Consider the following 27,211-nt stretch of genomic DNA (forward strand, 5'->3'; position numbering starts at 1 on the left):
TTTCTCATCCTGAAGCCTGCCTGCTTCTCTGATGACAGCCCAGCTCTCTTCTCTTAACTCCCCGCCCCCACCCCCAGCTCCATCACCCAGAGCTCAAAAGCCCAGGATATATTTATCACTTGACCTCTCTACCCACACAGATTAAGAGCCCCACTTCTTGTGATGTCCTTTAGCTGTAAAATCTGCCAGTGACCTGAAACTACTTTTTCTACCATTGATGTAAAGAAACGATTCAACATTTCCCATAGAAACACAAGAAATTGCTAGACATTTTGTGAAACCAAGTTTAATTCCCAGAATACCCCAGTAGCATATATTTTACCACCCCCCCCAATTACTCTGTCTTTTACATGTCTCCAAGTCCTTGCTCTCTTGAGAGAGAATGTATATTTTAATTACATTCCACTAATTTTCCTTTAGAGTCTTGAAGATTGGTTCAATTGAACACACTAACAGGTAGGCAGGTGCAGGACTTCTCACATCTCAATCATTTCCATACCATGTCTGTGTATACTAGAATGTAACTACAATCCAGAAGGGAGGGCGCATCTGTGAGAGGTTTTTCTGGTTAGTATGATGTGGGTGAATCCACTTCTAGTCTGGATCTTTGAGTTGGGAAGACATACTCCTGGTTAGATCTTGAGATGGGAAGACACAGGCTTTTGATCCAGATCTTGAGGTATATAGAAAGGCATACCTTAAATCCAGATCTTGAAACAGGAAGACACACATACCTTTCATTTTGGCCATACCTTCTACTGGGCATATATAAGGATGGGGAAGGAGAAAGGTTTTGCTCTTTGCCTGCTTGCTTTGGCCTTGGTAGCACATCCATTCCTTCACTGGCCTTGGAGCCTTCTTCCTCAGGATTCCAGCATCAACAGGAGACCAGCTCAGACACCCAGTCTGTGGGACTGAGCAACTACTAGATTCTTGGACTTTCTGTTCACAGATAGCATAGCTATTGTTAGATTAGTTGGACTGCAGCCTATAAGTCATTTCAATAAATACCCTTTATAGATACATATACATTACACACACACACATGAAAGAAAGATTCATTCTATAAGCTCTGTGACTCCCGAGAACACTAACTGACCAGAACTAAACCCTGAATCAGAAACTCCTCCTTAAAAGGATTCATTATCAAACATTATCAAATATTATATGCCTATATAATAAAGACACAGTACTCAAGTGACATTTTGCTGTGATGTCATGAAAGGATAGAAAAATAGACCCCAAAATAGCAATCCACTTTCTCACCATGTGAGTCATTGCCTCTGATCTTGCCAGTGTGCCCCAAGTACAGTCATGCAAGACATCGCAAGTGATTTATGTTGCAGTCTGAGAAGTTCTGGGATGGAGCCTTAGAGCATGAACTCTAAGCTCAGATGGAGATACTCTCACACAAGCTCCTGCATGTGTGAATGCTGCTTCGGAGCAACCCTCTTACCTCTCTGGCCTGGATTTACTATTTTTAATATGTGAAAGTAAGAGTACCTGCTTATACATTGTTGGTGCAGACTAAATAACCTACTACATGAGACACATATCATGCCCAGAATGAAGTACTAAATCCCTATGAGTTTATATACTATATTATTGTATGTACATGAGATAATAGTACATATTAATGTAAATGCACTCTTGAGTGTATTGTTGATTGCCAAGTTGAGAAGCATTCCCTAACACAGGAGGGTTGCAGGAACCACGGAGTGTAGCGTGTTCTTTATTTTTTCCTTAATGTTGATTTTTTTTGTATATGAGTACAGTGTCCCTGTCTTCAGACACACCAGAAGAGGCCATTAGATCCCATTACAGATGGTTGTGAGCTACCATGTGATTGCTGGGAATTGAACTCCAGATCTCTGGAAGACCAATCAGTGTTCTTAATAGCTGAGCCATCTTTCTAGCTCTGTAGTGTGCTCTTAAAAAATGCTCATCAAAATAACAACATCTGTATTGCCTGATGTGGTGGTTTGAATAAGCTTGGCTCCTGGCAAGTGGCACTATTAGGAGGTTGTGTGGCCTTGTGGGAGGAAGTATGTCACTGTGGAGATGAGCTTTGAGGCTTAAACTCCACCCAGTGCAGATGAGACTCCTCCTGTCTGCCTTTGGATCAAGATGTTGACTTTGGCTCCTCCGGCACCAAGTCAACCTGTATGATTCCATGCTTCCCACCATGATGATAATGAACTGAACCTTTAAACCTGTAAGCCAGCCCCAATTAAATGTTTGCCTTTATAAGAGCTGCCTTGGTCATGGTGTCTCTTCACAGCAACAAAACCCAAACTAAGACACCTGAGAACAGTCTCAGGCCTGAATCAGAAACCTCTAAGCGGCTGTATTTTAACCAACCTTCCCGGCGATCTTGATGCACATATACTCTAATAACCCTGGGCATAAGCTGAAAGAGGACCTGTGTTCTAATCATAGTCTCAGAGGGAAGCCAGCAAACATGGTGTGGGGTGTGTGTGTGTGTGTGTGTGTAAAAGAGAATGTTCTTTTCTATGTAAGCCAGCATTTCTCAACTGCTGTTATGACCCCGTCAGGGATTGAACCACCCTTTCACAGGAGCCCTCTAAGACCATTGGAAAAGACACATATTATATTACAATTCATGAGAGTAGCAAAACTGCAGATAAAAAGTAGCAATGAAAATAACTATGGTTGAGGGTCACCACAACATGAGGAACTGTATTGAAGGGTCACAGTGTTAGGAAGGCTGAGAACAGCTGCCAAAAGTCCTGGGAATCCTAGAACACAATTTTCCCAGAGTGTTGGAAAGTACAACATGGAAAAGGGTTGTTTAGCAACACAATGGCCAGACCTACAGCTCAGCAAACCTTAGAGACAGACAAACAGACTTGCTCTCTTCCACGAGCTGTGGTCTTCTGCTTGCTCTTTGTCTGCCTTAACTGGCCAGCCAGTCAGTAACTTGAGCAGGGTTTCCACAGAGGCTCTTAGATTCTGTGTTAGTCAGTGTGCTCAAGTCACAGAACTTTCTGTGAGTGTTCCTAAACTTTATCTATCATCCTTCTGTTGACTTGTTTTTTCAATCACTCTACTTTTCATCTCTATGTTTTCTTTCCACAACATTCTTGCTCTGTATGACTATTAACACTATTTTTAAATTCTCCTAAGATTCAACTTAGAGGTTTCCTTCTCATTCGGGGGGGGGGGGGTCTCTTCTTTCTCTAGAATGAATTCATCTCTTTCAGTTCCATTGATAGCGTCTATCTATTTTAGGATTTCTCTTTCGTCATTTACATGATGATACATGGTTTGGGTTTGGATTTGAAAAGAATATATTTATTGCAAATGTATTCACTGTGGTTCTTTAGAATAGCTAACAATTTTACTGGTGAAACCCTAAATATTATATTGCCAAAAATATGAACTGGGGCATTAAACTTATTTAAAGAGTTTTTTTTAACCTTTGTCTGTCTGAAAGATATTTGTAAAATATTCTTACATATAATATCACATGGCAATTTAATATCACATGGCAATATAAAAATCACATGGCGCTCTGCTGTTCAATCAGCCACCTCATACGGCTGTGGAGCACTTGAGATGCTGCAGTCCTACTAAGAGACATGGAAATACAAAGTACAAAACACATTTTTAAAGATTTAATATCCCCAAACATATATACCATTAATATTCTCTGTACTAAGTATGAACGTGTATATGTTAGGTTTTAAGTTTAATTCCACCTTCCTTTCTGCTTTCTCTGTTGAGCTACTGGGAAACTGGGAATGATACATGTGGTTCCCCCGCTCTGATGGGCCTGTTTCCAGGTCTAGGTCTTACTTCTGACTGATGTTGCACCCAAACCAAGCCTTCTAAAGATCTTACCTGGCTCTGGCATCAGCCCACGTCTCCTTGTTCGCCACTTCCACTGTAACTCCTTCCAAGTAGTCTTGAGTTTGTCCTTTCTTGTCTGAATCCACCAGTAATACTCAAAATGATTTTTTAGAAAATGTGTTGCTATCTCCAGGTTGATAGCCTCCTTCCCATGGTCTTTGTGAGTTAGGATTTGTGCTTATAAAATTCTCTAACAGTATTCTAATGTACTTGGGAGGAATAAGAGATGACATGCCACATTTTGAAGAAACATAAATGAGTGACTGGATTAGTGAATCCTAGCAGGCACACTCTGGGTCTTATGCCCATGTGTGAGTTGGGCACTGCCTTGAAGAGAACACTGTATACAGAAAAGGTTCTTTCAACTCATGATGAATCTCATAGTTTTAAGAGGAAGAGGCCAAACGGAAAGGGAATACCCATATTTCCTTATGTTGAGAACAGTAACAGGTTTTTGTTTGTTTGTTTTAGAAAATGGCTGGTTAAAGAACACAAAACCTAACTGAAAGGCTTATTTTCTAAAAGATAGCTCCCAGAAGACTGGAGAGGTAGACTTGAGAAACTGGCAGGAGCGAAAAGAGGCTGGCTGTATAGCTTGATAGCTTGAGGCATGTAGCATAGCCAAGCTGGTGAGGACATTGCAGATACTCCACAGAGCATGGCACGGGACGACACAGCCTGCTCTGGTACAGGCTCCCAATGGCGTGGCTGCTCAAAACAGGCTGCTGCTTCTGCCCAAACAAATCCTTCTCTGACCAGGCTTCTTCATCTCACCTGCTCCAGAGCCAAGGGCCCTGGAAGGAGTATCTGATTACCAGAGCCCAAGTCATGTGCCAGCAGAGAGAGGGATGGCGGGTAGCTGATACTTTCTGATACTATAATAGGAAGGTCTGCCTTTGCATAAGATTTATAGGGAAGGGAATTCATCAAATAGCAAAGAAGATTCCAAAAGAAATGACAAAAATCCACTGCAGGGCACTTACTTAGCATTAACTTCTTTAAATGTGACTGTTTGGGACACTTACTGTATCCATTCTAATTATTGCAATTGCAAAACACAGAGACACATAAGCTATGGCGTCCATAACCATTTCTGAACTGAGTAGTGAAAAGATTAAAATACAAGAATTTAGAAGCGTTGACTGTCTTAGTTAGAGTTTCCTTTGTTGCAATGACACATCAGGACCACAAACAAACTGGGGAGGAAAGGGTCTATTTGGCTTACACTTCCACATCGTAATACCTCACTGGAAGAAGTTAGGAGTGGAATTCAAACAGGGCAGCAACCTGGAGCAGGAGCTGAAGCAGAGGCCACGGAGGGGCGCTGCTTACTGGCTTGCTCCTCATGGCTGGCTCAGCTTGCTTTCTTATAGAACCCAGGGCCACCAGCCCAGGAATGGCCTCACCCACAATGGGCTGGGCCCTCTGTCATCAATCACAAACTAAGAATATATTCTAAAGGCTTGCTTACAGCCTGATCTTATGGAGGCATTTTCTTAATTGAGGTTCCTTCTCAGATAACTCTATCATGTGTCAAGTTGACATAAAACTAGCCAGGACAGTGATATTGATTTATGCTTTTTATTTAATGAAAAGCTCTTCCCCGAGATTATTTAATACTTAACAGTATTTGCAGAGTTCATTGAAATAAAGTTTCATTCTAACTGTAAATTGTTAAAAGGGAAGTGTTAGCAATTTTCTCCTTGTGAGATTTCTTCTCGCCGGGCAGTAGTAGCACACACCTTTAGCCCCAGCACTTGGGAGGCAGAGACAGGTGGATTTCTGCATAAGAGGCCAGTCTGGTTTACAAAGTGAGTTTCAGGACAGCCAGAGCTATCCAGAGAAACCCTGTCTCAAAAAAAAAAAAAAAAAAAAAAAAAAAAAAACAAAAACAAAAAACCCCCAAAAAACCCCAAAAAACAAACAAACAAAAAAACCAACCCCCAAACCAAAAAAACAAAAAACAGATTCTCACAACAGATCTATATACACACATGCATCATCTGTTTTTCAGATGACATAACTGAATAGTACTGAAATATTATCAATGTGCTGAATCCCTCAGCCATTCTTTATATAAATTATATAGGAAACTAAACGGAAAACAAAATTTTCTTCTACTATATTAACATTTTCGATGCTTTTTGTGACTAAACGTGTAGTCTTTTTCCCTTACACTGGATGATTCTCCAATACCAGCTGGGTAGGTTTACAATTCAAGTCTGGCATTTTCTTTTTTTCTTTTTCTTTCTTTCTTTCTTTCTTTCTTTCTTTCTTTCTTTCTTTTGTTTTTGTTTGTTTGTTTGTTTGTTTGTTTTGGGGGGGGGTTCGAGACAGGGTTTCTTTGTGTAGCCCTGGCTGTCCTGGAACTCTGTAGACCAGGCTGGCCTCGAAGCCATTTTCTACCTGGTATTACTGTCAGACCACATGACCAGCTCCACAGTCCCACAAGACTGCCCCCAGATCGAGATGCTGATCACATCTGGTGAGTTGCCAAGTCACTTCACCTCTTGCTTGTCTTGATTACAAGTCAGGATTTCTACAACTAAGACAGCCCAGAGAACTCAGGGAAGCCCATTCACCAGCATAGTCTAAGGGGTATGGTAAAGGATACAGATAAAAGCTACATGGACAAGCCAAGCGGTGGTGGCACACGCCCCAGCACTTGGGAGGCAGAGGCAGGCGGATTTCTGAGTTCGAGGCCAGTCTGGTCTACAGAGTGAGTTCCAGGACATCCAGGGCTACACAGAGAAACCCTGTCTCGAAAAACCAAAAAAAAAAAAAAAAAAAAAAAAAAAAAGCTACATGAACAAGTACTTCAATGGAAAAATTTGAACTTCTGACTCAGTGGGATTTTGTGAAGGATTCCTCTCCCTTCTTGGAGAAGGGCATGGGGCTGAAAACTCCAAACTTCCAGTCATGATTGGTCTTTCTGGACCAGCCCCTACCCTCAAACTATCGAGGACTTGTGGCGAGCATCTCTTTAAAACAAGAGAAAAGCCTGTCATTGAGGAAATTCACAGAGGTTGAAGAGCTTTGAGTCAGGAAAAAGGGTTGAAGTCCAAATAGCAGAATAAAAACTTCTCTGTTAATTTCCACTGGGCAAGAATAAGACCACTACCACAGTTCTGAGCCAAATTTGAAGCAAGCTTAAATCCTGGCAGGATAATGCACTCTGGGTAAATCCATTCCTGGGTTACCAGAAAATGGCCACAAGTCACATTTTGCAGAGGTTAATAAAGGCAAACCAATCGGGCCCTCCCCTGGGCAAGCATACCTCACAGCGTATTTCCTTCCTGCATGCCTCCCGTCTATGTATGATCAAGCACATCTGGGACAGTTGGGTCAGACAGACTTGTTAAGAGGAGTAAAAAACGTGTGGCTCATTACCGCCCATAAACAACAGCCTTGTGCATTTCAGGAAGTATCTGTCCTTGGGCAGGGGTTTTACATGGACCTGTTAGGCACAGCAATTAAAACTTAAAACATAATGCTGGCTCCCACACTACCACCAATATAACTTAGAGAATAACAAGGATATTAGGATCCTGTGTGATTAAAAATGGTAAAAATTAAATTCTATTCTGCATTGTATTGCATTATTATATACTTTGACTCCAAGACTCACAGACTTTTGTCATCTTTCTCAGAAATGCTTTGCCAATGCTACTGTTAGATACAGTCCTTAGACTAGTAGTAGTGAGCCTATTTCTTCAAGGAGCTGAAACTCTTACACATATTTGACCAAAAAAAAGGGGGGGGGGTGAGTATAAAGATATATGTAGGGCTAGTGAGATGGCTCAGCGGGTAAGAGCACTGACTGCTCTTCCAAAGGTCCTGAGCTCATATCCCAGCAACCACATGGTGGCTCACAACTATCTGTAATGAGATCTGACGCCCTCTTCTGGGGTGTCTAAAGACAGCTATAGTGTACTTACATATAATAATTAATAAATCGTTGGGCAGGAGTGAGTGGGGCCAGAGAGGGTGGGGCTGGAGCGAGCAGAGGTCCTGAGTTCAATTTCCAGCAACCACATGATGGCTCATAACCATCTGTACAGCTACAGTGTACTCATATACTTAAAATAAATAAATAAATAAATCTTTAAAAAGTGAATATATAGGTAAATCTATACTATACTACATAAGCCATATAGTTTTTATTGATTATTTGTGAAAGAAATAACTCTAATCTTAGACAAACAAGAGTTGATTATCTGCTGACACTTTGAGTAAAGGGCTCATATTCCTAGAGAAAAAAAATATAGTTTTTACTTTATTCTCTATATGTTTCATGAGAATAAGAAACATGTTTACTTTCTTGACTTGGTATCAGCGTTCACACTCACCCACACACACATATGCACAGGCATATGCACACAGACAGACATGTACACACATATATGCGCATATACATGCATACATACACACATACACACTCATGTACACACTCACACACAATTTGAAATTCTGCAAGATTTGAACAGCACTAATTCTACCTACAAAAACCATCACGCTGTGTTTTCAGCTACTGACATTGGTTTGAGGGATTGGCATTGCTGAGGATTATGAGTGGCGCTAAAGGAAAACATGGCACTGCCTATTTTTGCTAAAATATTTTAAACTAACTTTCCCAGCCCTCTGGGAAGCCAGTGCTGACTGTAGTCTATATTGCCAAAAGTTTGGAAATGTCAGCTCAGACATGGGAATAAGTAGTCACAAACTGCTGTTGTCGAATACCCTTCAATTTTGTTTTGGGAGAGATGCAGCTACACATCTCGCTTTCCTTTCGCCCAGATGGTAGAATGACTCATCTCTTCCACTGGCCAGCAAAACACGTGAGAGAGAAGAGAGCCTGAGATAAAACAGATAAAAAGGATGATCTTTCAGAAGCAAGGGGGAAATATGTCCAGGCTATGATGGTACATTGCCCCTGCTTGTTAGTGCTTTGCATATCTCTTCAGATTCACAGCCTGGGTTTCATGTGGCCTCCAGGATTCCCGAGGAGTCGTTCTGACCAGGAATTCTTTTTATCTTTGTGGTGTATACTTCACTTGTAAATGATTTTGACCTTCAAATGGCTTACTTTTACTTCAGTAATTTCTCTTTGTGAAGCCTAAGGATCTCCCTTTGAGTCTCTCTCTCTCTCTATCTCTTTCTGTGTTACTTTCCTTGAAAATCACCCGGCAATTTTATGTGGACTATCTTTTAGTTAAGAACTCTGCTTGGTTGAATAGATAATTCCTTCACTGAACAGCTGGGGGAAATGCCTGCTGGATGGGAAGAACAAAGAGAGAGAATAGTGCGATCTGCCAGACACAAATAAAAGGAGTGAATAAGGACCCCTTTTCGTGTATGCCTGTTTCATAGTTGTCATTATGTGAGGTTATCCAGAGACTAGTGAAGATCTTTCCTTACCCCAGCTGTGGGGACCGAACCCAGGTCCTTCACACACTAGTGAAACCTAACACTGAGCCTCAGCCACCTCCAGCCCCAGCACCAGACAACTTCAAATCTCACTTTGTCCCCCAGAGATCTAAAAGCTGGTTTCTAGTAAAACAAACCAGTCTGCCACTAACTAGAAGTTGAATTTGTACTACACGTGAGAGTAGAAATAACTATGTAAGGTGTGTGGTATAAGTACACCCCTGAGATTAACTCCTGGTGCCATTTGCTAAGGAAGCCATTCCTCTGAGTGCCCCGGATAAGTCCAGTTAGCACTTATCCTGAGACACTCACTAGTACCAATGGCTTTGACGTTGACTTAGACCCTTTTCCCCTGGTCATTCAGGGATACTTCCACAAGCTGGAATGCACTCTCTTTCCCTGCTGATGCCCCCCTATAAGGCTAGTTACGGTTCCATACCAGCAAAGCTAAATTTGTCCATAAAAGTATCCAGTGCGTTAGGATTCTACTGCAATTTAATTAATATTGCTTCTGTTACCCAAAATATCTTTGCCTGGTACAGTGGAGGTCTCTAGGGTTTGTCTGCTTAAGATACATAATAAAATACTTGTGTTTTCCATTGATGACGAACCCCTTCCTATTGCCAACAATGTCGGATGGCTTCTTCAGTTAAGTTTCTCATTCTGTCCCTGGCTAAGAAATGTGTGCATTACTCAGCGTAAACAAGTGACAGCCTCCCTTTCTCCTTGGACTTTTAATATTGAGCAGCATAAGAAAAAAACATTGTTTGGTGCTGATTCATCATGATAGTTGAGTTGGTTAAAAGAGATTTGCTAGTTATGTCTTACTTTCTAGATGTTTTTATCTCATTTCATTTTTTTTTACATAAAACATCTTTTTCTATAATTCATAAGCTTAACTTTCCCCCAGCCATTCAATTCCCAATATACTTAATTTAGACAATGTCAGTTACAAAGAAAGCTGGAGGATCCCATGTTAGGCAAAATAACTGTTCCCCCAAACACATATACACTGTAATCTCGTATCTGTAAGTACACCATGCTGTGTGTCAAAAGAGAATTAAAGTCACAGTTGAAATGAAAACAATTACTTATCTGACTTTAAGACTCTGCCCTGGATTATTACCCATGTCACCTCAGTGTACTCACATGGCACTCAAATGAGAAAGAGAACAGTCAGTCAGTCAAAACCAGTGTTATGATGACATATGTATGGCTGGCTTTGATGATAGGAAGGTGGGCCCTGAGCCAAGGAACATGGCTGCTGGGGGCGGAGGTGGTGGGGGTGTGGTTGGGTGTGGGGTGTGGGGGGATGGGTGTGTGTGTGTGTGGGGAGAGTCTAAGAAATAGAGTCACCTGTACAGTTCCAGGAAGGACTGTAGTGCCCCTGACAACTTGATATAACACAGTGCGCAGATGTTGGATTTCTGACCTGCAGGACTGTGAATCGGGGCTGGGAATGTAGCCTAGTGGTAGAGTGTATGTCTCGCATGCCTGAGACCCCAGATTCAATCCCGAAAATCGCAAATAAGCTCTGGAGGATAATCAGTGTACATTGCTTCAAGCCACTGAGTTTACGATAATGTGTCAAATCTGCAACATATTATTAGTACAATTGAAGAAAACATGGCTGCATAAATCCTGCACATCTTTCAAAATACGTTTCATCTCTCCACAGAGGCTTCCAAATTTAATTATGTTTTTTATTTATGTGCATGTGTGTGTGTGTGTGTGTGAGAGAGAGAGAGAGAGAGAGAGAGAATATATACACTGTTTATGTGTGGTTAAAGAGGCCAAAAGTGGGCATTGGGTGCTCCTGGATCTAGAGTTAAAGGCGTTAATGGGCCACCCTACATGTATGCTAGGAGTCAAACGTCAGTGCCCTGGAAGAGCAGCAAGTGCTCTTAAGTGCCCTCGTCTTTATAAATCCTGGAAATGCTCAGAGCTTTTAGAGAAATTTACTGTGACGATGCTTCCTACTAGTTTTGTTAACTTTGTGATACTTTTATGAGTAGAAAAAAATTTAAATAAGTTTCTGTTAGATTTGTGATATTTTTTCAGTATTTTTAAACTAATGAAAATGAATTGATACTAACTACCTTATGGTTTTCTTGATGTTAAGGTTTTTCCAGATCATAACCTGAATTATTCTAATTCAATTATTTACATGTAAATAAAATATAATTTTCCCCACATTTCAGACATAGGTCAGACATATGTCAGACATACAGCTCTATGTCTCTCTCTCTCTCTCTCTCTCTATATATATATATATATATATATATATATGTATATATGTATATTTATGTGTATGTGTGTGTGTGTATAGTTCCATACAAGTCATTCATGAAGTTACTTTAATTCACTAAGAGTTACAGTTTTAAAACTTTGCCTGTATGGAATTTACAAACCTAGTGCATTTCTTCTAATTTTAACATCTAGAAGTGGATAAGGTAAAAAGCAGTAACAAAATCCTTCAAAACAAAATCGCTTAAAAGCCAATTAAGAGTGTCCTTTCTTATACAGTAGCCCAGAAGTAAATAGTGCAGGGCTTGTCTTCCAATGTCCTGAGTGTTTTTTAGTCAGAGGAATAAAAATATCTCTCTCTTCTATGTCTTCTATGTATTCCCCAGCACAACAAGGAGAGGGTCAAGGTAACATCATCTCATCTGATCCTTCACCAGCGTGACCGGCCCAGGACGTGCATCTCTTCAGTTCAGATCTCACCGGTCAAACCTAATCACAAAATCACGCACAGCTGCAAGGAGGCTAGAGCTCCTGATCTCTGGCAAGGAGGCAAAATAATCAGCAGGGACGTGGGGGTGGGAGGGAGGCAGGCGTGGGGCAGTTGATGAGAGAAAGCCGAAGCACTCGGATCTCAGGAAAACAGGCATCATGGTCAGAAATGCAACCCGGACAGGGGAAAAAAAAATCTGAACATTACAGGCCAACAGAACTGGTTACAATTTACAAAGCCTTCCACTTAGCATTATCAGAACACTTTTCTTTTGAAGTGCCCGAGCATTTACTACGATAGACCAAATCCTCAGCCATACAGTAACTTTAACAAGGTACGAGAACTGAAATCATGCAAAATGCATTCTCTGACCTTAAGAGAATTAAGCTAAAGACCGGCAAAGGAAAAAATATTAAGAAAATGCCCAACCATTTGAAATTTATAAGATGCTTCTAAATGATCCACCAGTCAAGGAATAACACGCAGGGCCAGTAAAAGTATTGATCTAACTAACAACGAACATGGAAGATTTCAAGACCTATGAGACACAGCTAATGCGGTACGGAATGACAATTTATACTTATAAATAGTTACATGAGAAAGGAAGTAGTAAGGGAGGCTAAACAGACAGTTCAGCACTTTAGAGCACTTCTGCTCTTTTACCGGATGGAGTTCAGTTCCCAGCATCCTCCTTAGGCAGCTCACTACCTCAGTATCTTCCTGTGACTTATGTGGGTACACCCCCCTACACACACATAGGCAGACATAAGCACACATGAATAAATAATGTAATAAACCTATTTAAAAAAGAAACATTGAGTTGAAAAACAAAAATCTCAAGCTTCTATCTAAAAAAATAAAAAATTAAAATTAAAATTAAAAAACCTAAAAACCTGAGGGGGAGAACAAAGAAATGAGAGGTTTAAGATTTACAAAATAACATAAATTGTAAGCATAAAATCAATAAATAAAATCCGTTTTCAAAATCCGTTTTGCAAAGGCCATTTTGGCCAACTGGGGATCGTGTGTATGACAACGGTCCCATAAAATTGTAATTGGGGCTGAACAACTCCTACAATCTAGGAATACTGCAGCTGAGGTAAAGTCAGAGCCCAGTCACTGCCAGGGGTTACGCTAGTGAAAACTAGCCAACTGTTCTGCAGTGTGTGAGGAGCTAGCTTCTGCAGTGCAGTTACACACAGCACACAACAGCTGGTAACAAGTGACTAGGTTACTTCTGTATATAGTTACCATATTCCCAACCTCTATTTGATAGTTTGTGCCTCTCCTGATAAAATCTCTACAGTAGTAGGCTGTATAACGTTGGTGGCAGCCTCATAATTTTGTATTTGTCATGCCTCTCTCTTTTTTAATTGATTAGAAACAGCTAATTCTTCAACTTGGGGAGAGCCTAGACAAGAATCGTCTAGCCCACTTGTAGTGCCAAAAAATAAGGAAGCATTTGCTCCCACAGTCACAACCTCTGATGAGGGTGTGCCAATGAATATAGGAGTTGATTTAAAGGAGCCCCTGATACCTGATGTTGCAAGAATTTGAGTGAAAACTAAGTAATTTTTGGTTTATTGCCAAAAGTATAAGATAAATATCCATGAGTCTATACAGATATAAAGAAATGACCGAATATGATAACTGGGGAATGGGGGTGGGGTGGCAGGGGAAGATATATCTTTATAGAAGAATTTCAAGTAGCCTATGTAACTACTCCTTCTCCAAGGACACAGAGCAAAATTCCCATCTCATAAACTCCAGTTTGTATAGCCACGCCCTTTGAGACGGTAAGGTACAGAATGTGGTAAGAATGCAGTGATTTTGTAATGGAGCAATGTGTTCAAGAACAGGCGGGTACTCCGGAGTCATTGGTTGGCAGAATGCTCACTTGAGGTGAAGTAGTGAAAATGGCATTCCATCAGTGTGGCTCTCCTCCCTCAAACCCATAAACTCACTCTTACAATGGAAAGACCATCGGGAACGGCCAACAGCAGAGCTTTGGAGGACAGTGAAGGGCGCCAAGAGCAAGTGGGTCTGAAAAACTGTAGTCCAAGGAACTCAGGCGACACACAGCTGAAGTGTTTCGTTGTTCCCTGCTTTATCTTCACGGGACAGAAAGGAAGTTGTGTAAAAATGATTGAAATTTGGATGAACTACAGAGCTTATTCAAAGTATCACACTGTCTTATAGTAATAACAAATCTACCACATAAGAATATAAGATGTTAATAGGAACTCTTTGGGTATCAAGCTTTCTGTAAGTCTAAAATTGTTCTAAAATGTAAAATGTAATCTTTAAACGTTGAACAAAATAAAAAATAGAGGATTAAAAAATAACTATAAACATGGAAAAAAACAGGAACAGAAAATAGGTATTAAAATTGCTCTTCAATTTATGGAAAAGTATTTGATTTTATGTTTAGAGAAATGTCAAGACAAACGTTTGTCTTTCCAAACTATCTTTCCAGTTTTGCAGACAGGAGTCCCTTCTGTTGAAAACTTGCCCTTCCACATTTTAGTAGCAGATCTGATTATACACAAAGGGGCGTATTGTAAGTGCTTGGTTCTTATTAGTTAGCACCTTGTGGTCGGCCTGTAGCAGAATCTGCACTTGAGAAAATTTCTAGGACTGGATGACTTTGGAGCTGAAGGTTGGCCCACGCATTTGACTGGGAAATTGGAAAGAAGGTAATAGTCACTGCAGAGGGTAGCAGGGGCAGTTATGCTAGCAGGAGAGTATGATGTATACACACACACACACACACACACACACACACACACACACACATGTGCACGCACACACACACACTTGTGAACACATACTCAGACTTATACTATGATTCTGAAGGCTTGGTAAATTATTGTTTTTCCATTAATTTATTTATTCACTTTACATCCCAATTGCAGCCTCCCAGTCTCCCCTCACATAGCCCCTCCCCCACATCCCCTCCCTTTTTCCTCTGATAAGGGGGAGCCGCCCCACTCCCAACCTCCCTCCAACTTCCATTCATACCAACCCAGCCTGTAACATCAAGTCACCAAAGAACTAGGCGCATCCTCTCCCACTGAGGCCAGACATTACAGCCCAGTTAAGGGAACAGGATCCCTAGACTGGCAGTAGAATCCCCCACTCCATTTGTTGGGGGACCTGCATGAAGATCAGGCTTCACGTCTGCTACATATATGCAGGGAGCCTAGGTTCAGCCCATGTATGCTCTTTTGTTCATGGTTCAGTCTCTGGGAGCTCCCAGTGGTTCAGGTTAGTTGACTCTGTTGGCTTTATAGAGTCCCTATCCTTCTGGGTTCCTCAATCCTTCCCCAAACTCTTCCATAAGACTTCCTGAGCTCAGTCTAATGCTTACCTGTATGTATCTACATTTGTTTCAGTCAGCTGCTGGGTGGAACCTCCCAGAGGACAGTTATGCTAGGCTCCTGTCTACAAGCATAACAGAGTATCATATAATAGTGTCAGGGATTGGTGCTTGCCCATGGGATGGGTCTCAAGTTGGGCCAGTCGTTGGTTGGCCATTTCCTCAGTCTCTGCCCCATCTTTGGCCCTGCACTTCTTATAGGCAGGGCAGATTTGGGGTTGAAGGTTTTGTGGGTAGGTTGGTGTCTTTCTCTTTTCTCCTTGGAGTCCTATCTGGCTACAGGAGGTGTCCACTTCAGGCTACACATCCCCTACTGCTGGGAGTCTCAGCTAGAGTCACCCTCTAGACTCTCTGGAGCCTACCCAATCCCAGATCTCTGGCACATCCTAGAGATGCCTCCCTCCAATTTCCATTCACTCTCCTGGTCTTTTCTACCTGGTACTAACCCACCCCCATTCCCATTCCTGTCCCCATCCCTTCCCCCACCCAGTTCTGTCCCTCCCTCCAACTCTGATACTACTCTATTTCCCTCTTCTGAGTGAGATTCAATCATCCTCCCTTGGGCTGTCCTTGTTATTTGGCTTTTTTGGTCTGTGGATTGTAGTGTGGGTATCCTGTACTTTATGGCTTATATCCACTTCTCAGTGAATATACCCCATACATGTCCTTTGGAGTCTGGATTACCTCACTCAGGATGATGTTTTCTGGTTCTAACTATTTCCCTGCAAATTTCATGATGTTCTTGTTTTTAATAGCTGAGTACCATTCCATTGTGTAAATGAACAACATTTTTTTTATCCATTCTTTGGTTGAAGGATATCTGGTTTGTTTCCAGTTTATGGTTACTATGAATAAAGCTGCTATGAACACAGTAGAGCATGTATCCTTGTGGTATGATGGAGCATCTTTTGGGTATATGCCCAGGAGTGGTAATCAGGGTCTTGAGGTAGAGTTTTCATTTAGATTTTCCAATTTTGTGGCGTATAGACTTTTGAAATATGATGTAATGATTCTTTGGATTTCTTTGGTGACTATTGTCATGTCCCCCTTTTCATATCTGATTTTGTTAATTTGGATATTGTCTCTCTGCCTTTTAGTTTGACTAAAGGTTTGTCTATCTTCTTGATTTTCTCAAGAACCAGCTCTTGGTTTGTTGATTCTTTGATTTTTTTCTCTTTGTTTCAAATTTATTGATTTCAGTTCCAAGTTTGATTCTTTCCTGCCATCTAATCCTCTTGGGTCTGTTTTTTCTTTTTGTTTTAGAGTTTTCAGGTATGCAGCTAAGTTGCTAGTATGAGATCTCTCCAATTTATTTATGAAGTCACTTAGTGCTAGGAACTTTCCTCTAAGCACTGCTTTATTGTGTCCCATAAGTTTGGGCATGTTGTGCCTTCATTTTCATTGAATTCTAAAAAGTCTTTAATTTATTTCTTCTTTGACCAGTGGTCATTGAGTACAGAGTTGTTCAGTTTCCATGAGTTTCCATGAGTGGGCTTTCTGTTGATCTGACAGGATGCAGGGGGTTATTTCAATCTTCTTGTATTTGTTGAGGCTTGCTTTGTGACCAGGTAGATGGTAAATTTTAGAGAAGATTCTGTGAGGTGCTGAGAAGGTATATTCTTTTGTGTTTGGATGAAATGTTCTGTAGATATTTGTTAAGTCTATTAGAGTCATAAAGTCTGTTAGTTTCATTATTCTTTTGTTTAGTTTATATTTTGATGACTTGTCCATTGGGGTAAGAGTGAGGTGTTAATAATAATCCCACTATTATTGTGTGGGGTTTGGTGTATGCTGTAAGTTTTTTTCAAATGTAGATGCCTTTGTATTTGGGGCATAGATGTTCAGAATTGAGATATCATCTTGGTGGATTTTCCATCCCCCATCTCTCTTGGTTTCCCCATGACTTTTGGTTGAAAGTCTACTTTATTAGATATTAGAATGTCTATTCCAATTTGCTTCTTGGGTCCATTTGCTTGGAAAACTTTTTCCTAGCCTTTATGCTGAAGTAATATCTATCTTTGTTGCTGGGGTGTGTTTCTTATATGCAGAGAATGATGGATTCTGTTTATGTATCCACTCTGCTAGCCTATGCTATATTTGTCTTTGTATTGAGGAATTGAGTTCTTTGATGCTGAGAGATATTAATGACCAATGATTATTAACTCCTGTTATTTTTATGGTGATGGTGGTGGGGTATATATATGTATGGTTCTTTTCTTTTGGTGTACTGGTGCAAAATTATCTATTTCTTGTGTTTTCTTGGATGCAGTTACGCTTCTTGTGTTGGAGGGTTTTTTTGTAGTATCCTCTGTAGGGCTAGATTAGTGGAAAGTTATTGTTTAAATTTGGTTTTGTCATGGAATATCTTGTTTTCTCCATCTACAGTGATTGAAAGTTGTACTGGGAATAGTAGACTGGGCTGGCATCTGTGGCCTCTTAGGGTCTGCAAGACATCTGCTCAGTCACTTCTGGCTTTTAGAGTCTCTGTTGAAAAGTCAGGTGTAATTCTGAAAGGTCTGCCTTTGTTACTTGGCCTTTTCCCATCGCAGCTTTTAATGTTCTTTCTTTGTTCTGTACATTAAGTGTTTTGATTATTAGGTGGCAAGAGGACTTTTCATTTTCTAGGTCAATCTATTTAGTGCTCTGTAAGCTCCTTGTATGTTTATAGGCATCTGTTTCCTCAGTTTAGGGAAATTTTCTTCTTTGATTTTGTTGAAGATACTTTCTGGGTCTTTAAGCTGGGAATCTTCTTCTATTCCTATCACTCTTTGGTTTGGTTTTTTCATAGTGTCCCAAGTTTCCTGGATGTTTTAGCCTAGGAACTTTTAGGATTAGCATTTTCTTTGACCGATGTATGAATTTCTTCTATTGTACCTTCTACACCTAGGCCTTTCTCCTGTCTGTTATAGTCTGTTGGTGATTCTTGTGTCTATAGTTCCTGTTCTCTTCTCTAGGTTTTCCATCTCCAGGATTTCCTCAGCTTGTGTTTTCTTTATTGTTTTTATTTCCATTTTCAGGTCTTGAATGGTTTTGTTCATTTCTTTCACTGGTTTGATTGTGTTTTCCTATATTTCTTTAAGGGATTTATTCATTTCCTCTTTAAAAGCCTCTATCATCTTCATAAGATTAGATTTAAGGTCATCTTCTTGTGCTTCTGATGTGGTAGGATATCCAGGGCTTGCTGTAGCAGGCTAGCTGGATTCTTGTGGTACCATACCACCCTGGCTTATGGTAGTTGTGTTCTCGTGCTGGCCTTTTAGCTATCTGGTTGTACTTGGTGTTGGCAGGTTAGGTAGTCCCTGATGGCAGCGGGCCTCTGTGATTGCAGATAGAGCAACAAGCTTCCAGAGATGCAAGTAGATCTGGTGGTCCCTGATAGCAGCAAGCCTCTGGGATTGCAGGTGGAGCTGTGGTCCCAGGGAATGGCGTGCTGAGGGGACAGGGTGGAAGTCATTCTTGATGGTAACTTGTTTCTTATTTAGGACAATCTGTCCATCTCATATCTGGTAATTGTGATCCTTTAACAGTTGGAATCTAAGAAAGCAATTTCCTTTGTTTTTAACTTCCTAGGGCCTACCTGTATACATAGTTCTCAAAATAGTCTGTACCTAGCTTCTGGTAACAAGCATTTTTCAATTTGTTGCCATGTGGAAAAACACTTGAAAGAAACTGACAGATGATAGCTGTACAGGTTTCTCTTTATTATGAAAGGCAATAGACAGGTGTGAATATGTTGGCTTGCCAAGTTAAATTAACTAGACAGGATACATCCATAAAGTGATCAAAGCGGAAACTTGTTCTTCGCCTCCATGTGCACAAAACTTTTGGAGAGTTCACCGTATTTTCTGTGATTCGGTTGACTTTTAATATTTGATGTAGGCTTTTCATAATAACTGTGTAGTAATGATCCACACCAGATGAAGATAAATTCGTTTGAGAATAAGTAGCTCATGCTCTAATCCCTTTCGTGAAGGCTTCAGCCATCTCTGAGAGCAAACTCTAGATGTCGGCAAGGTCTGAAGAGTCATATTATTGCCAGCTAAGACTTGACCAGATCCTAAGGCCAGCACATCCCTTTCCTTTCTTGATCTTGTCTGATAAGGTTTGATAAGGTTCAACTATGAGTCAAGCAGGCCAAGTTTAAAGTCATGAAATGTCACCAGCTCAATGTAAGTTTACATTTTGACCATCTGCCACATTAACTTCATTCTCACCTGGCCCTTATTCTATTCAAGTTCATTAAAGCTCACTGCATGCTAGCTATATGAAGGAGCTCGTCTGCCACAGCCTCTGCAAAGAAGAACACCCTGCAGTTTATTATTCTTATTCTGACTCTGGAGAAGAACTTAGGCTACAGTGGAAACCAGGCTCTGCGTATGGATAATCCTGACTAGCTGTGTTTACACCCAGTGACAGCTGAGCAGCCATGCTGGGGAGGCCTGAGGGGAGACAGAGGCACCTTCATGTTGATGCAGCAAACGGCCTAAAACTCATGAGAAGTTCATTCAAGACCTGCTCTCTTCATTCACAGGGAAGGAAGTTTTAGCCTTCCCTGTCCTTATAGCTCACAAATACTATCATGATGTTTTCTGTCAGGTTTCTCTCTCAATGCTTATCTTATCCTTGTATTAAACACACACACACACACACACACACACACACACACACACACACAGAGAGAGAGAGATAGAGACAGAGAGGCAGAGAGACAGAGACAGAGACAGAGACAGACAGACAGACAGAGACAGACAGACAGACAGACAGACAGACACATACAGAGAACAAGAAATGTGTGGAGGTATAGAAATATACTAAACCCAGAAATCCTTACCGTATACCTCTCAATTTAGTTCAAACAAAAGGATAAAAACAGAACAAGAATGTTGTGGGTCTATGAGATGGGTCAGTGGCGGGGGTGGGGAGGCATTCACCCCTGAACTTGATGGCTTGAGTTCAAAGCTCGGGCCACACACGTTAGAGGGAGAGACCTGACTCACACAAGATTTCCTATGGCCCCCACATGCTTCCTATGAAGCTTTCCTTCTCCTTCCAATTAAATAGTAGAAAACCAAAAGCTTGAAAAGAATAGTTACGTCATAAGATTGCAAGCAATAAGGCATGCCTGACAGATACATTAAATGGTATATGAGAAATGGATCTTATCAGATGTCTATCATATAACAGATGCACAGAACACATTCATGGGAATTGATCAGACACATTCCCATCATCCAAAGAATAGAAATAACACAAACAGCACTTTCTAAACACAAAGCAATGGTTAAAAATTAAGAAGTACCTCTTAAAGGATAGCCCACACGTTCATTTGTTACCTTCTAGTCCCGAGGATTGAATCAGGGGCTACGTTCGTGCAAATACTCTGCCACTGATCTATACCCCCAACCTTTACATTTTTAACAATTATACTTTGTTAAATAGATCTTAGATCAGAGGAATAATTAAAATAATATCTTTTTCATTAGGATAACAATAATATATGTATCCATGTTCATATATTCAGTAGAAAAAAACCTGCTTTCCAGTTTTCAACTATCAAGATAAACTAGGGAAAGCCAAATGTTTTCAGATGTCAGTGAAGGAAAGTGTGTTTATGCTGTTTCTCATATTTATATACCTGGCTTAAAAGGGCTCTAAGGTTAGCTATCAAAACTCTGTCCTTTGGCTTCCATCCACCTTCATTTATTACTCTTTTGTTAATATGTGAGTAAATCCAGAGTGGACCAAGTAGAATGGTGTCCTTTTCTTGCCTCCAAGTAAAACAGAGTCCTTAAACTTGCCCCTGTTCTCTTTCAGTGCTCAGAACTGTTCCAGAGGAATTCGCTCCCCTGGTCTTACCTTTCTCCCTTTTGCTTTCCCAACCAACAAAGCAAAGCCATGCTTCTCTTGGCTCCAGAAAGTCTTGGGATAGACTTGAATGCAACTACAAGCCGTGACTTGTGACTTGCAATTCAGTGAGTACTAGGAAAGATGGACAGAAGAGTGAGCTGGAATTAAGGCCAGAGTGGAGCTCTGTGTAGACACTGTGTGATTTGGGCTCCATTCTCTCTTTATTAAGAGTCCACATGGTTCACAGGGGACTACCTACAGAGCTCTGTGATAGATTAGCAGTTCCCAGATCAGGACAGTGCAATATATGGCCTTGCTAATTAGGCCATCCTAATGAGATTCAGAAATTATAGCAGGACAGTATAGAAAAATTCTCTTGACCTGGAGCCTCCCTTTCTGGATATATACCATGTTTTCTGCCCAGCAAGTCAAAGGAAAAAAATCTGAGGCTTCAGAAAAGTTTTTGTCCTGTCTGACTCACCAAGGTGAGCATAGAGGTTACTCCCAATCCCTACCCAACGGGAAACCCAGATGAACCAGGTGATGTCACCAGTCACCTTGCCATCTGCACCCTTGGGGACTCAACAACTGGAGGAGGAAAGCTCTGGACACACCACCAGTGAGGACAGCTCCTAAATAGCTTTCCTTTCAGGGGTGATCATGTTTTGTGGGGTTAAGTTCCAGGCCCTGGAGTGACCTGGGTATCAGCTGCATTCCAACTTGCTTACAGCAGCACAAACAAAGCTCTCATTGTTGTTGGTAACATTGTTTATTATTTGTTTAGACCGATCCTGTTGGAAGCGTGGCAGCAGCCAAGATTTTCTAGCCTTCCTAACAGGACTGTAGCCTACAAAGTAGCCTTTTGTAACCTTTAAAAAAAATAACTCTCAGTTAATGGGTCTAGTCACAAGAAAGAACTCTGACTGTAATGTTACAAAATGGAGAGCTCTGAAATTACAGAGGAATTGCTTGAAAATCCTTTTTTTTTTTTTTTTTTTTAATTTCAAAACTGAAGGAAAGTTGCCTGAACAATCAAGAGTTAGACAGACACTGGCATTTGCCAGAAAATGAGTAGTAGGTGCCCTTTCCCCCATTATTTTGGATTGTGATAGCTGCCATTGCAATATGAGGTGCCATGATTAATAAGCTCTCTATAGACCATAAATGTACATGCACGTCTATACATTCTATTATTATACACTGCTTCCACAGTGTACTCCTGTCATTACCATGGCAATAATCAGACCTGTAGACTACCCAGTAATTCTCCTTGGTTAGCCTTGATGTAAAGGGCATAGAGGTTTATACAATTGCTTGCTAACTCAAGTATGCTTGTCTTTTATTTTTCTTCAATTTGTTTTTAAAAAAATGAAGTGTGGAAGGTGATTTAAAAGTGACTTGAATGCCTACCTAAGTAATTAGGACTCAATCATGCCATGGACCTTTTATAATCCTATAGAACAGGAATTCTCAGTATAAAGAGCAAAGAGTTCAATATAAAACTTTCGCCTTAAATGAGCTCCTATATCCTGATTCAGCAGGTCCATGTCCAAATGATTTTAAGGAAATAATTATAGCTACCTGCAGAGGTTTAACCATATATGAATACTTATCATACATAAGTAGAAATCCTCCCAAATAGTGAAATAGTCCTTGGTAATCAAGATAGAGCATAGTTATATAGGACTTTCAAGTTGAGTATAATGAAATTTTTCTACATATTAACTTTAAAATATTAAATTGGTGGTATTTTTTTTCTCATTTCATCATTAAGGAAATTAAGCCGAGGAGAAGTAAATGCCTTGCCAAGATCCCTGCTTCAGTACCAAGCCTTGCAAGCTATGCCAAGTAAATGCGGTCACAGGCTCTTCATTAGAAGTGAATCAGCAAAGCTGGCCAGCCTTCCCAGGGAAGGAATTGGATTGCATTCCTGATGGGAAGAGACACAAAGAATCTGTTGGTGTATTTTAAAAACCACCGCAGTCACTCAGCGATAGGAGATTTCAACCCAGGAAGCCTGTCTGACTATACCACAAGGGGGTTATTATTTAGAATATACCCAAGTCCTTCAATGTTATATATGTTAAACATGTGACTGTCTTTCTTTTTGTAGCAGCAGTTTTAACTATATGTAAGGTGCAATTCTATAAAAAGGTTCTGCTTAAGGACAGTTTGAGGTGGGCTAGACTTCTGTCAACTTAGCTGCATCCCAAACTCTGGAGACCTTAGGTACCTCAGGGAAAGCCCTGGGTCTATTAAGAGTCATATTAGAACGAACCTAGACATAGGAAGTCATACGGACATTACATGTGTTAATATGTAATCATGTTTTCAATATGCAGTGTTGGTGAGAAAACAGGTAAAACACATTGTATGTGCCGTGCTCCCTTTTTTATTATAAAAAGAGACTCTCCACACATCCAGGAATAGAAGCACATAAAGAAACATGAAATGTGAATGACTTACTGAGAGGCACAGTGGTGGCAAGGTGTTATACATATTTAAATTTATTTATTTATCTAATAAATTATTTAATTTATTAATTTAATAAAAAAATTTAGGAGATCACCATCTTGTATCCCTGGCCTCTCGGAGACCAGTCCTCTCAGGAGAGCACATGGGCCACAGAAGCAACAGAGCTTCTTGGACAGGGTCCTTTAGGGTCTTCATCTTCAGGCAGGAGGCAGAGCTGAGCTGCAGACCTCAGTGCACCTTCCCTGCAAGAGAAGAGCTTGCCTGCAGGGAGTGATCTGACCACTGAGACTCAGGAGAGTTGAACTCCCAGGAGTGCTGACAGAGGCTAACAGAATCATAGGAGAAACAAGCTCCAGTCAGAGATAGCTAGAACATCTAACACCAGAGATAACCAGATGGTGAAAGGCAAACGCAAGAATCTTCCTAACAGAAACCAAGACCACTTGGTATCATCGGAACCCAGTACTCCCACCACAGGGAGTCCTGGATACCCTAACACACCCGAAAAGCAAGATTCAGATTTAAAATCATATTTCATGATGTTGGTAAAGGATTTTTAAGAAGGGCATTAGTAACTCACTTAAAGAAATAAAGGAAAACACAGCTAAACAGGTGCAAGTACTTAAAGAGGAAGCATAAAAATCCCTTAAAGAATTACAGGAAAACACAACCAAACAGGTGATGGAATTGAACAAAACCATCCAGGACCTAAAAATGGAAGTAGAAACAATAAAGAAAACCCAAAGGGAGACAACTCTGGAGATAGAAATCCTAGGAAAGAAATCAGGAATCATAAATGTGAGCATCAGCAACAGAATACAAGAGATGGAAGAAAGAATCTCAGGTGCAGAAGATTCCATAGAAAACATGGACACAACAATCAAAGAAAATGCAAAATTCTAAAAGATCCTAACTCAAAACATCCGGGAAATCCAGGACACAATGAGAAGACCAAACCTAAGGGTAATAGGTATAGATGAGAATGAAGATTTACAACTTAAAGAGCCAGTAAATATCTTCAACAAAATTATAGAAGAAAACTTCCCAAACCTAAAGAAAGAGATGCCCTTGTCATACAAGAAGCCTACAGAACTCCAAATAGACTGGACCAGAAAAGAAATTCCTCTGACACATAATAATCAAAACAACAAATACACTAAATAAAGATAGAATTTTAAAAGCAGTAAGGGAAAAAGGTCAAGTAACATATAAAGGCAGGCCTATTAGAATTACACCAGACTTCTCACCAGAGGCTATGAAAGCCAGAAGATCCTGGAAAGATGTTATACAGACACTAAGAGAACACAAATGCCAGCCCAGGCTACTATACCCTGCAAAAATCTCAATTACCATAGATGGAGAAACCAAAGTATTCCATGACAAAACAAAATTCACACAATATCTTTCCACAAATCCAGCTCTTCAAAGGATAATAAAGGGAAAACTCTAACACAAGGAGGGAAATTATGTCCTAGAAAAAGCAAGGAGGTAATCCTTCAGCAAACCTAAAAGAAGACAGCAGCAAGAACAGAATCCCAACTCTAACAACAAAAATAACAGGAAGCAACATTATTTTCCTTAATATCTCTTAATATCAATGGACTCAATTCCCTAATAAAAAGACATAGACTAACAGACTGGTTATATAAACAGAACCCAGTATTTTGCTGCATACAGGAAACCTACATCAAGGACAAAGACAGACACTACCTCAGAGTAAAAGGCTGGATAACAATTTTCCAAGCAAATGGTCCGAAGAAACAAGCTGGAGTGCCATTCTAATATTGAATAAAATCAACTTCCAACCCAAAGTCATCAAAAAAGACAAGGAGGAGCACTTTATATTCATCAAAGGTAAAACCTTCCAAGATGAACTCTCAATTCTGAATATCTATGCTCCAAATGCAAGGGCAGCCACATTCATTAAAGAAACTATAGTAAAGTTCAAAGCACACATTACACCACACACAGTAATAGTGGGAGACTTCAACACCCCACTCTCATCAAAGGACAGATCCTGGAAACAGAAACTAAATGGAGACACATTGAAACTAACAGAAGTTATGAAACATAGGGATTTAACAGATACAATTTGCAAAACACATGAAAATCAAGAAGAAGGAAGATCAAAGTGTGGATACTTCGTTCCTTCTTACAATGGGGAACATATTACCCATGGAAGGAGTTACAGAGACAAAGTTTGGAGCTGAGACTGAAGGAAGGACTATCCAGAGACTGCTCCACCCTGGGGTCCATCCCACAAACAACCGCCAAACCCAGACACTTTTGTATATGCCAGCAAGATTTTGCTGAAAGGACCCTGATATAGGCTGTCTCTTGTGAGACTATGCCAGTGCCTGCCAAATACAGAAGTGGATGCTCACAGTCATCTATTGGATGGAATACAGAGTCCCAATGAAGGAGCCGGAGAAAGTACCCAAGGAGCTAAAGGGGTCTGCAACCCTATAGGAGGAACAACAATATGAACTAACCAGTACCCCCAGAGCTTGTGTCTGTAGTTGCATATGTAGCAGAGGATGACCTAGTAGGCCATCAATGGGATTAGAGGCCCTTAGTCTTGCAAAGATTATATGCCCCAGTACAGGGGAATGCCAGGGCCAGGAAGCAGGAATGGGAGGGTTGGGGAGCAGGGCAGGGGGAGGGTATAGGGGACTCTTGGGATAGCAAATGAAATGTAAATGGAGAACATATCTAATAAAAAAAACAAGAAAAAATTAAGGAAAATAAGTTAATTTTATCATATTAATTTTAATGTTTAAAATTTAATTTTATTAATATGCATATTAATATTTAACTGAGATAATATAATTAAACAATAATATTGATATGCATATCAAACTTCTCAATCCTGATTTGAACTTACAAATCTTTTCTTTCCCTTCTATCAACTAAAACTCCCCAAACCACACACACTATATCTATATCTATATCTATATCTATATCTATATCTATATCTATATATTTTAAATCTTTAAAAACCACAGCATGGAAACATCATTTATTTGCTAGAGACCCCTGCTCCTCCCATTTTAACCCTTGTTTTGCCTCCTACACGGACATTAAGGCAGGATTCACTGCATCTATTCCAGTTCAGTGGTGAGCAAAATTAGCTCACATGTCGATAGCATTCTTCTATCACGAGTGCGAAAAGGGAGTTACTGATGGACTTTCATTAGCACCAGTGAAGATTTTCTCTCTCTGATTAAACAGTTTTGTTTTTCTTTTAAAGGCCACCAAAACAGACCGAGAGACTCAAATATCCCATTTTCCATTCAAATAAGCCAGATAGGACCCGCACGATTATAGAAAACTCTAATGAGAAACATCACAGCATTGCAGCCTTGAAATGGATCTTGGAGGCTGATCACAGGGACCCTTGCGGCTGGTGAGGGAGACACAGCGAGGTTGGAAGTTGCCGAGATTACAGAGCGCAAAACAAAAAGAAGGGGTGC

The sequence above is a fragment of the Mus caroli genome, chromosome 17, assembly GCF_900094665.2.
Source record: "Mus caroli chromosome 17, CAROLI_EIJ_v1.1, whole genome shotgun sequence".
Lineage (NCBI taxonomy): Eukaryota > Metazoa > Chordata > Mammalia > Rodentia > Muridae > Mus > Mus caroli.